The 16,917-nt window shown below is 39.9% G+C and overlaps 1 long non-coding RNA gene and 1 other non-coding gene across 2 annotated transcripts; one reads left to right on the forward strand and one right to left on the reverse strand.

The window, feature by feature from the left end:
* The first annotated feature begins 599 nt into the window (after positions 1–599).
* On the forward strand, positions 600–968 carry LOC141594349 (uncharacterized). Its single transcript, XR_012522142.1, has 3 exons — positions 600–620; positions 705–770; positions 917–968. It is a non-coding gene; the product is annotated as an uncharacterized LOC141594349 (long non-coding RNA).
* Positions 969–16,600: 15,632 nt separating this feature from the next.
* LOC141597605 (small nucleolar RNA R71) lies at positions 16,601–16,707 on the reverse strand. Its single transcript, XR_012522832.1, has one exon. It is a non-coding gene; the product is annotated as a small nucleolar RNA R71 (small nucleolar RNA).
* Between the last annotated feature and the right edge of the window lie 210 nt (positions 16,708–16,917).

A 16,917-nucleotide genomic window follows, 5' to 3' on the forward strand; every position in this document is an offset into this window, starting at 1 on the left:
TTCAACTCTGACCGAAAAAAATAGAAAAAAATCGGAATGTCGTGGTTAACATGATCTGTTTTATTTTAATCATTTGCTCAATTCTTTGAACTCAACATATCAACAATTAGCAAATTTTGTGATGTGTATGAGTATGACAGCAGCAATTAGAAAATGAAATGAATTACTATTAAAATGAGATTAAGCCACACAGAAACTAAAGAGAGGTCCCGGAGCTTACTTGAACTGTTGAACATGACCTGTAACCAAGTTACCAGAGGTCACACCAATACCATGCTCAGTGGCGGACAACCATTCACCATTGACGACAACAGTCATTTATGATCAATCACTCATAATGCCATTATACCCTTAGTACATAAACATAACATTGACACCTCCACAGTCCAAATAAGTTAGCACAGCTCACACCATTATCATACCTAGCAATTGTCAACCATTCAGCATTACTCCTTCGATCAGGGGGCCTAGTCAACCAACCTACTCAATGACCGTCACCAATAACCACACCCATATGTCACAACCAAGTCATCAAATATAATCCAGAAGGTGGCCCTTGTTCGAGTGAGGGGGAGTGTACATCTCGCGATGATGATTCGACTATTCCGGGAACATTATTGGTTAGAGTTCAGAGCCTAAACTATTTTTGAACAAAAATCTCTTTGTACAAATTTATTGACCAAATTTTCCAAATGTATGAACAGATACCAGTTCAAACAGCACTGAGGAGATCATTTCCGCTCAATGGGACATATTTTCAAATGAATGAGGTAACGGATTTTAGGAGATTCGTACTTATAAAAATATTTGAGCTAGTGTTGTATGTTAAAGCTTTTGCAGGGGTTTGAAAGAGAGCAAACTGTAATATGTAATGCGTAATTCGTTTTCGTCTGATGTAAGAGATTTTTGGCAACAGGTTTTTGTAGATGATGAAACATGTAAACGTCTTGTGAGTGTTCCAACAAGTTGGATATGGAATTTAAAGAAGCGAACTTTGTATATGTGAAAAGTTGACGAATTAACAAATTCGAAACAATTGATGTAATTTATGAATTTCCCCAACCCTAATTTCAATTCAAACCCCCAATTATATGTGTACAAACTCGAATCAACAATTCGTCAACCCTAATTTGTTGACAAATTAACAAATTCGAAACACATAAAATCGAAATTAAGGGAAATTATTAGAGAAATTAAACAAAACTCATTAAATTTTGATGTACAGTGAAGTATAGTTCGATTTGCGCCTCAATTGAAGAAGGAAGCTGCAGATTTTTGAAGTTTGTTCTTCAATTTTAGGAAGCAGTTTGATGATGGGGATAGAGAGAGTAATTGGAGAGAAAAAGTAATTTGGTTAAATGATAGAGGGTCTGACGAAATTTGGTTAAATGACATTGGAAGGATATGATCTCAGGCATTCATTTGTTTAAGATGTAAGGGCTGTCAGTGGTTCTCACGGTTCTCATTATATTGGAGGTTCCTACTGGATCCTAACCCTACATATATATATATACACAGATATATATATATATATACACACACACACACACACACACACACACACACACACACACACACACACACACACACACACACACACACACACACACACACACACACATAAACACACACACACACACACACACACACACACACACACATATATATATAATGTGTTATATGATTTGGAAAATCAATACGTGTTATATAGACAAGTGTTAATGTAGAGAAGGAAGCCGAGGAGGACGTGGCAAGGGAGAAGGAAATGGCAAAGGAGACTCAGGTGGGATTCAAGGATCGATATCGGGCAGTTGAAGAGGAAGAGGAAGAGGAAGAAAGTCGTGACAGAGGAAGAAATTGAGGTAGTTTATGATCAGACGTTCTTCTCTACACCGAAAAAGGTAATAGTTGCTAGTTTATAATTATTCATCTCAGTACACATTTTTTACTTATGAAATTTATTAAAGGTAGTGAAGTATGTATAGTAACTGATTAAAGCTGTCGTGAAGGGCGATTGCAAGGTGGCTTGTCGTCTGTTCTATTTACAAGGGAAATAGAAAGTTGCTATTGCCAGGGGATACGTGTTCGCTTACGACCGTCTTCAACAAGTTAAGGTTCGTGGTATACCCCTTCGTCATAATTGCAGTAAAGTGGAAGTGTCCCAATTATATAAAGACGAGTATGGGGAAGTAAAAGTACCATTTCCTAATGAGGAGATCACTTATTTGAAAGAAGCCCTGAGCTCTTATGTGCAATGGCCTAACAACCTCATCAATGTTGTCATCCCCGAGGTACCTATACGCAGACGTTAATTATTACTTGTTCTTTAAATGTATTATGGTACCAATATTAACACATCGTAAGTACATTTGCAGAAGTTAAGCAAAGCCATGATAGTAGCTAAAGCAATTACTACTACGTCAACGAAAGTTGTTGCAGTCAAGCCTGCTTATGATTCTTATTATGAATCATGTGAATATAAGAAAAAAATGAAAATTGCTTCGCTGATGGCTTTGCACAACCTGGCTATAAAGAGGGCATCTAGAGGGGATGTAGTCATGATTAACATTGAAGAGGAAATTATGGGCGCAGCTGATATAGCCGTACTGGACCCGAAGCAACTGATGGAATTTTGATTTGGATGCTGTAGCCGTAAAATAACATTATATCTAATTTGTCGACCTTGACAATTTAGATGCTGTTCACATTTTGAATTGGATGAAGTAAGTTTTATTAATAAAACTATTTAGTCATTTCCATTAACGAATAATGATGTTTGTTAAAATTATCAATTACAGTAACATTTTTTATTCCATGTGCCGTAATAGGTACCTGAATAATCAGATCGCTGAGTGGAAGTTCCTGTTTCATGCCTACAGATTCTTGGGTCCTAAGGCGTTCTCTGTGCACAGAATTTCATACGAAGAACAAATCAATAGTATCGCTCGTCGGTTGATGTCGTCCACAAAACTATGGCTTACCCCCTACAATGAGAATATGTATGTATAGTACGTGATTATTATAATGAATCACGGGTTTATAAATTTATTATTAACATGCTTAAATGCGTGTAAATGAACTAACAGTTTAATGTCCCAAATTGAATAGGAAGCATTGGGTGCTATTGGAAATCCAAGTGGAAACAAAAACAGTGTAGTGGATTGACTCTCGCGAAGGCAAACCCTCTGGCAGTTGTGTAAGGATGATAACTGAGTAAGTTTGCAACCTTCAATAATGTCATTTGTTATTGTATGACTTGAGACATATATATACAAATAATAATGGCATGTGTGTATATTTATGATTTAGTGTTTTTGAAGCAAAAAAAAAAAAAAAAGATTATGTCCACTTGGGAAATATAAAAGCGACGTTGTTCCTAATTTTATCACGCCATTAGTAAGTGTATTCTTAATAATTACTCGTGTCATTTAATTAATGTTTATGCGAGAGGTTGATTGTCTAATTCAGCTGATTTGTGTGTGATTTATATAATAGTCTCCTAAAGCACCAGACGACAAACAATGGGCCTTTTACGTTTGCCAGTCCATGTGGGAGGTTATCAACAGAAAACTATCTACCATTCCGATACGGGTTAGTGGGATTTAAAAACTATTTCAGACATGAATTGAGTTCAATTCTGTATACTTCCATGTATTATATCTATTTTGATTATGTATATGTTGAATTGTAGTTTCCACAAATAGTCAACAAAGTCCCGGAATATTCGCCAAAGGACATCAACCATATGAGAAATATGTGGGCCAGTTATGTTGTTTCATTAGCGAGGTCTCAATAGTTTTCTCATGCTTTATGTACGAGTGTGTATATATAGATCCTGTTTGTACTGTTTTTAAACTGGGTTTAATTGATTGCGGTGTGTAATATTTTGATATAGGATTGAATTTTTGCACTTTGCACAATTTGAATGCTATTTTTCAAAGAATAAATTTGAAAAATAGCATTTCAAAGAAATACTACAAACGCTTTCTTTGAAAAATAGCATTTCAAAGAAATTTGCTAGAATAGGCTAAAATCATTTTTAAAAAAGAATAAAATAAAAACGATAACGGTTAAAAATAACCCGTTGCAAACAATTATTTGACAACGGTTTTATTTAGATAAATAACCGTTGACATATTTTCCCTCCCATTCAAACCGCCAAAAATATAAGATAACGAACGATAACCGTTGTTGAGTTCAAAACTTTTACAACGGTCTATTTAAGCAGAACCGTTGACAAAATTTCATCAATATAAATAGATAACAGTTTCATATCGTTGTCAACAGATGAATATAACAACGGTTTGCACGCAATAAAGCCGTTGTTAATTTTTCACATTCAATTAAATAAGATAACGAAATGAACCGTTATCATATATAATATTAAACAACGTTTTTAGAATGATAAGACGTTGTCAATAGTAAACTACGACAACGAATTTGAAACCGTTCTTAAGATTTAACAACGGTTTCTTAAAAGATTTTATAACGGTTCTTGATGTTATATAACTGTCGCGTGTTATTTGTACAACCGTGGTATATTTAACAACTGTCGTTGCAATAACGGCCCGTATTTCTATTTAAAAACGGTAATTTGCATTATTTGACCGTTATTGAATGTCTTATTTGGCGTAGTGCGAACTCGGCCGAGTAAACCCTACTCGACCGAGTTATCCATGGTCAAAAACCTGTGGTATTACAAGAGCTAGGAATCGAACCTACGACCACTTGTTTAAGAGATGGGAGCCCTTACCACTCACACCAGCCAACTTTGATAAATTGTGTTGTAGTTAGTGTTAAATTTCACCTTCACTTATATAAATTTAGTTAGTAGAAATACTTTTACATAAATAAATTCATACGTTTTGTAATTATAAAATAATATTTTATTATATTAAAATAACGTATCCCGTGTTCTAAATTTCATGGAATGTTGTACCATGTGTGACCGTTTCGTGTCTGTGTCAATTTCAATTCTACCCAGGGATGAACCCACTTACAAAGATTGGTAGCACTTCAGCATTTAAAAAAGAATAACATGAGTGTTTTTGAGGATGATAGAAAGTAAATTTAAAATTAGAAATCAACTTGAGATAAATATGTAAAGCTTGCAAGTAAGGATTTAAAATGTGTTGTCGAGTGTATTAATCCCAATTTGATGAATATTTGTTTAGAAATTGGACGAGAAACAACTTACTATCCTCTAGCATAAATGAGTTGTATAGTAACAAAGATGTTTTTAATGGATGTGTTTGTAGAGAATTGGAGTATAAATCAACCTTATTTTTCCCGAAATGAGTTTAATTTTATAACAACTTTATTGAGAGGTGCCAACTTATTTCCTTTAAGTTAAGAACTGACTGTAAAGGTCAATGACAAAGAAGGACAGTAGTTGTTCCAATAATTAAAAGTAGAAAAATGTCAAGGAAGAATTAAAATTAGAGAAATGCTTAATTAATAAAAAGTAATTAATCATTTTTTTTCAACTTCGCATATTATACTTGCTAACGCTCTTATGACCATCGATATCAATTATGTTATGAAGCCTATATATGGAGCAAGATTAGTGAAAGTTTTTCTTTAGGCCAAATTCTGCACATTGGGCCAATGAAGAAATAGGTCCATCAAGACTTGTATAATAAATTAGGCCAAGGAAGCCAATGTTTATAAGGGGTTCGCAAGCTAAAAGGGCCAGGGAGATCTTAGGGAGATTTAAGGGAGATCGGGGAGAATAGGATTCCCGGTAGCAAATTATTGAAAGAAGTTCAATGAGACCCGAATACAGGATTCCTTACTGCGTAAGTAAACTAAATCTTATTAGGGTTTTGGTCGTATAAATAGTGAAGGAGAAAGGGAGAAGAAGATTATTCAAGAACCGACATACAGACATATATAACCCATTGTGCAACGGCTAGCAGGCATGGTAGCAGCCGTGAGCAGATTCATCTCGAGATCTTCAGACAAATGCAGGCTGTTCTACGACATATTAAGGAAGAGTTAGAGGTTCGAATGGACTATAGAGCATGAGAAAGCATTTAGGAAGGTAAAGCACTACCTCATCACCATGCCATTACAATCAAAACCAGAGCAGGGAGAACCGTTGTTCCTCTACTTAGCCGTCACAGAGGTGGCAGTAAGCGCGGCCCTAGTTAGGGAATAGGATAAAGAGCAACAGCCAGTCTACTACGTAAGTAAGTCTCTGCTGCCAGAAGACACCAGGTACACATCCCTTGAAAAATTGGTACTTGCACTTGTGACTGCATCTTACAAACTGCGCCCTTACTTTGAGTCTCACGCCTTACATGTTGTGACTAACTACCCGCTAAAATATATAATGAGAAAACCTGAGTTGTCAGGCAGAATATTGAAATGGTCCGTACACCTCAGTGGGTATAACATTAGGTATGACCCAAGAACAGCAATAAAGTCACATGCACTAGCAGATTTCGTATCCGATTTCAACCGGCTATCCAAAACTTGGCAGACAATGAAATCCTAACCTTCAAAGGAGATAAGGAAGCAGAAGTATGGCAGATCCATATTGACGACATCTCCAATCAAAGAGGAGCAGGGGTAGGCCTGATCTTGCGATCTCCACATGGGGATCTGATAGCACAAGGGGTTCGTTGTAAATTTATGGCAACTAACAATGAAATAGAATACGAAGCCTTGATACTAGGGATGCAGCTAGCCCTGGAGTTGGGAGTCAGAAACCTACAAGTATACAATGATTCCTAGCTCATAGTCAACCATGTGAATGATGAATATGTAGCCAGGGACTCGAAGATGATAGCCTACCTGAAAGTGACGAAGGAGCTTAAACTAAAATTCAGATATTGTAAGCTCAAACAGATCCCCAGAGACCATAATGTGGAAGCTGACGCCATAGCAACTCTGGGGACAACCTTCAGGCCAACAGAGCTGGCTAACATCTCTATCACGCATGTATTGGAACCATCGATCCAAAAGGAAGAGGAAGCAGACAAAAGAGAATTAGAAGACCAGTAAGATGGAGAAACAGTTCAGTCAAGCACGGACGACCAGCCAGATAACCCGGATTGGCGTATGCCTTACCTAAATTGGCTATAGCACGGCAAGCTGCCAGATGACAAAAAGGTTGTAAGGGGTTTGAAAATGAAAGCCTTCATATTCACGCTGAGTGACAATGTGCTTCTTAAAAAGTCACTGGCAGGACCCTACTTATTGCGCCTGGATAGACAAGAAACACAGACTATATTGCATGCCTTCCACAGTGGCGAATGCGGAAATCATGTACCAATGGATTTGGCCAGAGATAAGGAGATAAAAACTCTGGCCAGGCACAAAATGTATAGGAGTGTTTTACCCGAAAAGAGTTTGAGTTCCTTTTGACTTCTATAACGACTAGTCTTCATTAATGAGGTAGGTTCATCAAACCCTAGGAGAGTCATGATTAGGTTTGTCAACTTGTGTTACCCGTTGTGTTTTTGCGGCTATAAATATCTTTGCACCATTTGTTTGCTTCCATATTCCCAATCTCTAAAAAGAAAACTGCCTTCTCTTCTATAATTCCTTTTGTGAAACAATCCTTTCTGAAAAAAAAATCAATCTTAAACTCTAATAAAAAAATGACTGGAGGAAGAAGAAAGACTGTTGCGTCCAAGGCTGCTATGTTTGGGCCAAATTCCACATATTGGCCTAATAGGGAACAAGCCCATCATTTCTCATAGAGCGAATTGGGCAGAGGAAGCTAGAAATTGGGAGGAGCTCGCGTGTTAAAGATCATCAGGGAGAATTCATGGAGATTTTAGGGAGTTTAGGGAGAATAGAATACAAGGTCGTGTTTATGGAAAGAAGCCCGATAAGACTTATATTACTTGCCGTACAAGGAGTAGGACACATCTAGGGTTCCTACCCGATAAATAGCCAAGAAGGCAAGGAAGAGAATTCATTCAAGAACTGCCAAACAAACATAACGCCTTGTACTAGCTAGACTATCATGCCGTCTCCTTTGTACCCATTCTCATATTCAAAGCTAGTGCACTCATTGGAAGGGTACCGTCCCTTCCCGCGGTCGTTTCCCACATTGGGTTTTTCGCGTCACTAAATCTCTTGCATTAACCTTTATTACGTCTACAATTTCTTTATTTAGCACTAACATAATTCACTCAGTTATCATACAACGAATAAGACCGCATTGACCTTACTTAACCTAATTCGGTAGAAAATTACCAAAACAGTTTGTCACCTGTGGACGTCGGCCCACCTGCGAGCCCACTTCGATCTGTGGACATGCATCGGTCTTTTGAAAGCCATGCTCGGCGGCGTAAAAATGCTTTCGACCGGATCACTTTAGATCTGTCGGTTTCGTCTAGGTAAGGGTCTCGAAACGATTAGAGATGTTCGGAGTCGTCACCAAGCATTTGTGGGATGCTTGGAACCCGTTCGAATCCACTTTATACCTCGGTCAAACGAAGCACAAAGCAAGGTTTGACATAGGTACTAAAGATAAGGAATCGTCCCTCTTTAGCATCCTATCTCTAGAATGACTCTCGTATGCCCTGGATAAGGTCGTCCACTATCTAAAGTTTCTGAGTAAGAGGTGAAGGTACGTGTTGGGAAGCCCTTTAATCAGATACCCAATCCCGCCCGCGGTAGCGGCCTCTACTGATCGATCTTGGTTGGTTGAATGCAAAAGTTGATAAAACGGTTTAAATGCATGAATGCGAATCCAATAATTTAAACCTAACATGTAAGAGCTTTCTAAGTCGGTTGATTAAATCCAAGTATCAAGTATGAGATGTCGAGTTGGATTAATGATTGATTTGCATGCAAGACGGAAATTAAACATCCATTTACCAAATTAGGTTTATGGTGCATAACATGATCCATTTGTCTTAGTAAGGCATTTTGCAAATATGATTTTGAATAAGCAAATAGTCATCTGATCCGTCCTATATCCGGGCTAATCGGAGTCGGGGTCATCCTAGATTAATGCTGGAAAAGGGAACAGGCCCTGTACCAGGCGGCTGCATGAGGCGCGAGCTAGCCGGTGGTACATGGGGACCCTCCCTGGTTTTGAAAATGAGAACTAAAAGGCTTGTTTCAGGCGCGGGTCAACCTACGGTTATATGCCGTATTATGATCATTTAGAAAACGTTGTAAAACATGTTGAAAAATGGGTATTTGGACCCGATTTGGTTTGAAAGGGCCGTTTAGACCGCATTTGTTGATTTGAAGAACGCGACTTGAATAATCATCATTATTTTGACGATATTCGGTGTCGGGTTTGACTTGACAAGCTTGACATGAATAGTTTTGAAAATAATTATGAACTAATTGTTTTAAGTTCATTTGAATGTAATTAGTCGATACTCATCATCGTACCCGGGTTAAAATCCGGCATGGTATGTAGAACCAAGGATGACTTTGTGTTGGTGACTAATATGTTTATTTTGAAAATGTAAAGAAATGATGAAAGGCTTTAAAATACCTTTCAAAATGTAAAGAAATGAATTAAAAGCCTTTAAAATACCTTTTAAATGTCACTAACCAAATATTATCACAGAAACACGGATTTAGCCGTCATGGTATGAGGAACCAAGGGTGAAAAATCTTTAATGGTTAAAACAAATAAAATAAAACAAAAGGGTTTGAAAATATTTGAAATGGTAAAAACCGATTAAAAATATGAAAATGGATTAAAGGGGAAAGACGAGAGCAAACACGGTTGAGTTCTGACCTGGACACCCCATGTAGGCGCGGGCAAGCCGGCGAACTAAGGGGCTTCTGTCTCAGGCCAAAAATCAGTTTTGGCTCGTTTATCCCATGTTTTGGATCGTATTATGCATGTTTTAGCATGTTATAGTCATGAAACAAATAAAAACATGATAAAAGGAGGATTTTTACACCCTCATACTTACATGTTTGGTTATGGCGAGTGACCGACGTAAGTGTAATAACTCGTTGGGTCGGAAAAAACTCGGTTTAAAACCGTTTTGGTAAGTAAAAAGAGTGTTTTAAGATTAGTGGCGGTGTAGTGGTCGAAGTGGTCAGTCAAGTGATTTAATGCATGATGACGGTACCAAACAATGTGTAAGGCTCGTATTTACGATCGGTAGGTCGTAAATACGCGTCGGATTGTGACTTAAGAAGTCGAGTTGAGAATTTTAATGGAGAAAAGAGGGGGCGGACACTCGCGTAAGTTCTCAAATGGGGGCATTTGAGAGGTATTCATAGGAAAATGAGTGGTTGTATGAGTTTTGAACGACGTGGCCACTTGGGCTGCTCAAAGAGGCGCGAGCCACGTCGCGGTTCTTCGAGTTGTCCTGTCACTTTCACACAAGAGCAATCATGATTCGTTCTATCCTAAGATTTGTAGTCACATGTTTGGTACTTGACCATTCATGAATCCGGGAAATATTAGTATAGAAGGCTTTGAATATTTTGTTTTTGGTGGTTGACTCGGTTTGACTCGTTGTTGGAGTCGGGATTTGAATTTTTGAGTCGGTTTTTGGTCCGGTGTCGGTTTTGACTCTAGTTATTGTCATTGCGACCCCGTCGTCATGCATTAAACACTCCAGGTATTTTTGAAATGTTTTGAGATGTTTTATTTTCGAAATCGTTTTAAGTTTTCCGACGTAAAGTTGTACATAAACTGTCGATCAAACGCCGCGATTCCAAAGCATGTTATAGTCCGATAATCATCGGGTGTTTATTGGAGTCTCAACAAATACTGGGTATCTACAGAGCCCCCGCTTTGAATGAGGCTTTGACAGGGCGAAAGTCAAAGTAGAGCCGCCAAGTCAATCGAAGTGCGACGTCAAGGTGACTCGAGGGTACGAGTCAAGGACCTGTCGTCGGGAACAGTTTAGAGTATGTCGACTATCCGTGCGGGGCGTTTAAAGTCCGTTAGACTACGTACAAAGGCTCGCCAGCCATAAGAAGGAGTCATAACTGAGGCATCTTCGGAGACGCCCTTGCACATTTGCGGATAAAGGCTCGCCATCCATGGTGCATACATGAGGAGGGCTCGCCAGCCGCGATGCGTAGTAAGGCTCGCCAGCCATGGTGCGTACCTGGAAGGGCTCGCCAACCGCGATGCGTAGTAAGGCTCGCCAGCCATGGGGCGTATCTGAGGAGGACTCGCCAGCCGCGGTGCGTAGTAAGGTTCGCCTGCCATACATGGTGCGTAGTAAGGATCGTCAGCCATGAGGCGTAGCAAGGCCCGCCACCCATGATGCGTAGTAAGGCTCACCAGCCATGGTGCGTAGTAAGGCTCACCAGCCATGATGCGGTCGGTTAATGGACCGTGAGAATAGCCGCGTCAAATGGGCTTGTTTTGAAAGTAGCAAACTCCTGATACCGCCTTGGAAATAGCGAATTCGAATTTTCACTATCACTGTTCTTGAAATGAGCGGGTTCCGCGAGGAAGCCCCCTGTTGGTATTTTGAAGGAATAGCGAATTTTGGAATTTTCGCTACTCGTTTTTTGAAGCGGCGGTTATGGTCGCCGTTGACAGTTGATGGAAATAGTGAATTTGGAATTTTCACTATTAATTTGAAATGACGGTTTATGTGCTGCCGTTGACATTTGGTGGAAATAGTAAATTTGGAATCTTCACTATTAATTAGAAGTGACGGTTTATGTGCCGCCGTTGACATTTGGTGGAAATAGTAAATTTGGAATCTTCACTATTAATTGAAGTGACGGTTTATGTGCCGCCGTTGACATGTGTGGTGAAAAGAGTGGAATTTAATTTCCAACTGTTATTTTGAAAATGACGATTTTAATTGCCATCGTTTGAAATTTGAAGAAATAGCGAATTTAAGTTTTCACTATTATTTTGAAATTGACGGTTTTAATTACCGTCGTTTGAAATTTGAAGAAATAGCGAATTTGAGTTTTCACTATTATTTTTGAAACTTGAAGAAATAGTGAATTTTGAATTTTCACTATTTGTTTTTGTATTTGAAAAATGACGGTCCTTAATGTCGTCAAAGAAAACTCGAAGTTTAATATGGGAAATTGGGCCAAAGCCCAAATTTTGGTGAAAAAGCAAGGGGAGGTCTGATTGAGGCGCGAGCCACCTTGTGAACCAAAGGGGCTTCCCTATTTTTCTGTAAAAGACGCGAGTTTTGTTCGCATATCATCCTTTACTTGTCTTCTACTTTCGACACAAACCAAACCAAAAAACGCCATTGTTGGTCCTTTAGCTTGCTTTCATTTGCGCTATCAACAATAATGTCATCTCAAGGTATGTATTTCCTCTTGAATCCACTTGAATTTGTTGGTCTTTAGCTTAATTGAATTAGGGCAAAATTTTACCCTAGAAAATCGATTTGGGCGTTTTTGATTGAGCTCATTTCGAGTGAAATTGATGATTGCATTAGGTTAGAAACCTGTTTAGGAGTATAGGGGTGCTTTTAGTTTGCATTTTGGTCCCCGTTCCCGCTCCCTATGCTCGAAAAACGTGAGTGAGTTGGAGAAACCGTCTCATCTTGCAATGCCAAGTTTATTTGCTTGAGTAGTGGGTCCCACTAGTTTGCATTATAGTCGGGAAAAACCGTATTTGCCATCATGGACCTTTGTTGGGTATTATGGACAAAATTGGAATTTTTGCCTTTTGTAACGGTCTTATGTCTGACAAAATAAGCGCCTGTTTGGGCTTGAATTGAGTCAGTTTGCCTTGAAATGGACCTTATTGGTAATTTAGGTCGCTTTGAGGCGTGATAAAATTAATTTTGCCTTTCTGCGGTCGTTTTTGAATTTTTGACCGGTTTGTGCTCAAATTGGCGTAGAAATTGCCTTTTTGAGCCGCAGAAAAATACCCATTGCATCGGGAATGTATTTTGGTTTGTTGGCGGACCTTGGATAGGTCTTGGGGTGCCGTTTTTTTGTTGTGGTTGTTTTGACTCGTCTTTTGCTTGAAAAGAAGGGCGAGTCATTTTTTTGTGCGTTTTTTGTTAATTGTTTTGTTGCTGTATTTTTTTGTGAAGTGTTTTGTTTTGCTGGGTTTGGGCGAGATTGCCCTTGTTTTGCTTTGCAGGTTGTTGTCCTTTTTTTTTTGGATTTGTCCATTTTATGCCGTCAAAATGCCGAAATTTCGGCTGACGTTCTTTGTTTGCAGGAGAGTGTTCGGGACAGGCTGGGTCCCTTGCCGCGACTAATGAGGAGCTTTTCGGGACGGGGCCGGTTATTACTCCGGCTAGTGCACCTGCTGCGGTAGTGGAGGATGTTTCCGAGGAGGAGGGACCTCCTGAGCAGACTGTTGGGGCCGAAGGGGCCGTTGAGGAGCGTGAAGAGCCCGTTGTTGGGGCTACTGGCACTGGGAGAGCTAAGACTGGGTCTGAGGCTGGTACCTCTGGAAGGAGGGTTTCTATGTGGCAGCGTCGTCCCCGGGCGACCAAACGGACGTTATAGAACGTCACCAGGGTCGTTGAGATGGGTCCTATCCACCACGTTGAGTCCCGTGGCCAGAAGAGACGGAGGGCGGAGATAGTTGAGGACGATGCCGACGTCGCGAGTTGGAGAGCTAGACGAGCTACAGCCCCGCGGGGCCTGAACCTGCCAGCGGCGCCTGCTTGGGCCGAGGGTTTTGACGGTAGCCAGTTGTTGCTTTGACTGGACAGGCATATCTCTTACTGTGCTCACGAGGGCTTGGTGAGTCGTGTTCCCGATCGAATTTTCGTCACTTTTGAAATGTCATACCTGGATAGGTGTTATGACGTTGTTTGTTTTTGATTTCAGGAGATCGGCACCATGGGGACTTTCTCGGGCTTTATTACCTCCCTGGGCTTTTACGACGTTCTCCGAGCCGGGACGAGGGCGTTGATAGAGAGGTCGGCTTTTGGGCCGTTGGTGGCCGCTTGGCGGGATATTCACAGGTCTTCGATTAGGTCGAACCTATGTCTGATCCGTGCTATGTTGGATCGGTACTGGGATACGACGTCGTCGTTCCACATGGAGTTCGGGGAGGTCGGTGTGACCTTAGAGGATTTCGCCGTGATATCCGGCCTTCCTTGTGGCGAGACACCTGTTGAGTTTACCGAGACGCCGGAGAGAGTGTCTTTTCCCGCGGTTAATGATCTGATCGGTACCGCTTTACGGGAGCCTTCCGACATCACTCCGTACCTGATCGCGAGTTCGTACATTGATGTGACCATAATTGGCGCATATTTAGCCCCCGAATTAGCCTTGTTCCCATGATTTTTAGTGCCTATTTGGGTCATTTCTTATCTTTAGTTCTTTGTTTTGCATATTCTTTGAGATTTTGATCCCTTGGTAGGAAAGGAGTAAGAATCTTGCATTTTCATGGCAAAACGAGACTAAATTAATCGAATTCAATGACCAAGCATCAAGGAGAGACAAGATTAGAAGGCCTTTGTACATATTATAGTAGAAGAGCAAAGTTGAGAAAGGATCCTTGAGTCCCCAAGGAAATCCCCAAGGAATTTATGAAGAAAAGGGAGGAAAAGAAGAAGATTTGTTGCTGACTGACAATCCGAGCGGATTGTCACCAATCCGTCCGTCCCGCAGCAGCACAATCCGAGCGGCTTTGCCTTAATCCGCTCGGATTCCCCCTCCACAATCCGTCCGGATTCCCCTGAATCCGCTCGGATTCCAACGCCAGAATCCGCCCGTCCCGACCTTATTCCGCCCGGATTCCAAAGACAAAGACGGATTGTCTTCTCCAAGCTACGAAGAAAGAAGCCCTTCTCTCGAAAAATACCGGGTCCTCCTTGCTCAACTTAAAAAGTGTAATTACTAGTTTAGCCCTTAGTTAACCCTAATGCATCCTCCCTAATTTCCACTATAAATACCCCATTAGTCTAATTTGAGGAGCATGTTCTTCTTATCAATAATTAGTATAGTTAATATCAATCAAATCTCTCTTTAATATTGTAATCAAGTATTAATCAAGTTTTAATCCAAGTTTTAGTTCTTTAATCTCTCTTTTGTTCATCCTTTATTTTGGGTAATTGAAGATTATTTGGGTTATTGTTGGGAGATTGACAACCTTTCAATCAAGCATTCAAGTACTTCTTTTATCTTTGCTTTATTATTGGAATCATTAGTAGGTATAATCTCTTAATCCCTTTTTAATTATTGTTAATTACTTTCATTTATTCATCATGTTTCATATTGTTGGTATGATTGACAACCTTGCTAGCATGATCAACATGATAATGAGTGAGTAGTCTCTTAGCTAGGGTTAATGGGTGATTAGGGAAAACCAACATGGGGAATGATTCATGCTTAAATTAATATGCTTTCATGTTTTATTTGCTTGCTTGTTTTGATCTCAACTCATGCACATGTTATATTTGATGAAATGCTAAGCCTATGAATCCTTGCATTTACTATCATCTCCTATCCTTTCAATGGGACTTGTAAGACATAACCCAACTCGAGTCTCATTAGACCATGCATGTTGTTGAGTAGGGAAGATTAAGTCGACTTGTAGGTGTTGTACAATCTAATGGATTCGGCTCCGGGACCCAAACTTTCCTAGGATTGTAAGATATAACCCAACTCAATCCATCACAACAATAATTGCTTGCTTTTAATTTGAGAACATGTTTGTATGATCATATCCCATGATTCCCCTATGATCCCATGACACCCTAGTGCCTTTAATCAATTGTTAACACCCCTTTAATTCATCTTGCTTGTTTATTTTCATTGTTATTTTAGTTTAGTGACCTTCTACATCAACCCAATTTATGACACCCCTTAGACACCACTAGTTGCAATAGAAATCTCATTTCAATACCCGTCCCTTGGGATCCGACCTTTACTTGCCTCTTTACTAATTGTAGAGTTGTTTGTGAAGCTATAAATTGTGTTTTGATTCGACCGTGACCCAACGACCACATCTTAATTTGTGAACACTTAGCGGGATCGCATCAAAAATGTCGTCGTTGCCGGGGACGGTGTTTGTTTGATTTAGATTTCTTTTTATTGTTATTAGTTGTGTCTTTCTTCGCCTTGAGGAAGTAAAACTCCTCAAGGTTTGTTCTAATTGTTTTCGAGTTGTTTGATATTTTGCATGTCTAGAAGGTTACAAGGTGATTTGTTACCTTTTGATCGTGAAATCGAAAGAACCTTGACGAACAATAGGAGACTTGTTAGGAGGAATTTAAGAGGTATTAGTGAAGTTGTCCAACCCACTAGTGAGTTTGTCAATCCTTTCGCAATAGAAGGAGAAGAGAACCCATTACACAATACCCCACAAAATCCACCTACAATGCCAAAATTCTCGTCACACTCCGTACCCACCGAGGAGAATCTACCAAATGGTACTCCTACACCGCAACATCTAACCGGAAATTTTATTGCCAAGTCCTCCTTCATCCAATTAGTTGAGAGGAGCCAATTTGGGGGGATGCCTAGTGAGGACCCTCATTCTCATATGGAAACCTTTTGCGACTATTGTGATGCTATCTCTCAAACGGGCGTGACTCAAGACCAAATTAGATGGGTCTTATTTCCTTTTTCCTTAATCGGCACCGCGAAGCAATGGTTGAAGGGCCTTGATAAGGCCACCCTTGGAATAGATTCTTGGAAGAAGTTGGCTCTAGCTTTCTACAAAAAATTCTACCCACCGGAAAAGACTAACATGCTAAGAGCTCAAATTACGGGTTTTAAGCAAAGGGATGAAGAGTCTTTGTATGAAGCTTGGGAGCGGTTCAAGGGAATTTGTCGCTCATGTCCTCACCATGGACTTAGCGAATGGTTTTTGGTACAACAATTTTGGAATGGTTTATATGAAGATTCTAGGAACATTCTCAATATGGGATCAAATGGAATGGTCACCGAAGTTGATGACAATCAAACATGGAACAAGATTGAGGAAATGGCGGTCCATAACTCACAATATAGTAGACCTCGCAAGGCTACTAGAGGAGGAAAGCATGAAGTGGACTACGTTACTCA

The sequence above is a fragment of the Silene latifolia genome, chromosome 8 (assembly GCF_048544455.1).
Source record: "Silene latifolia isolate original U9 population chromosome 8, ASM4854445v1, whole genome shotgun sequence".
Taxonomy (NCBI): Eukaryota; Viridiplantae; Streptophyta; class Magnoliopsida; order Caryophyllales; family Caryophyllaceae; genus Silene; species Silene latifolia.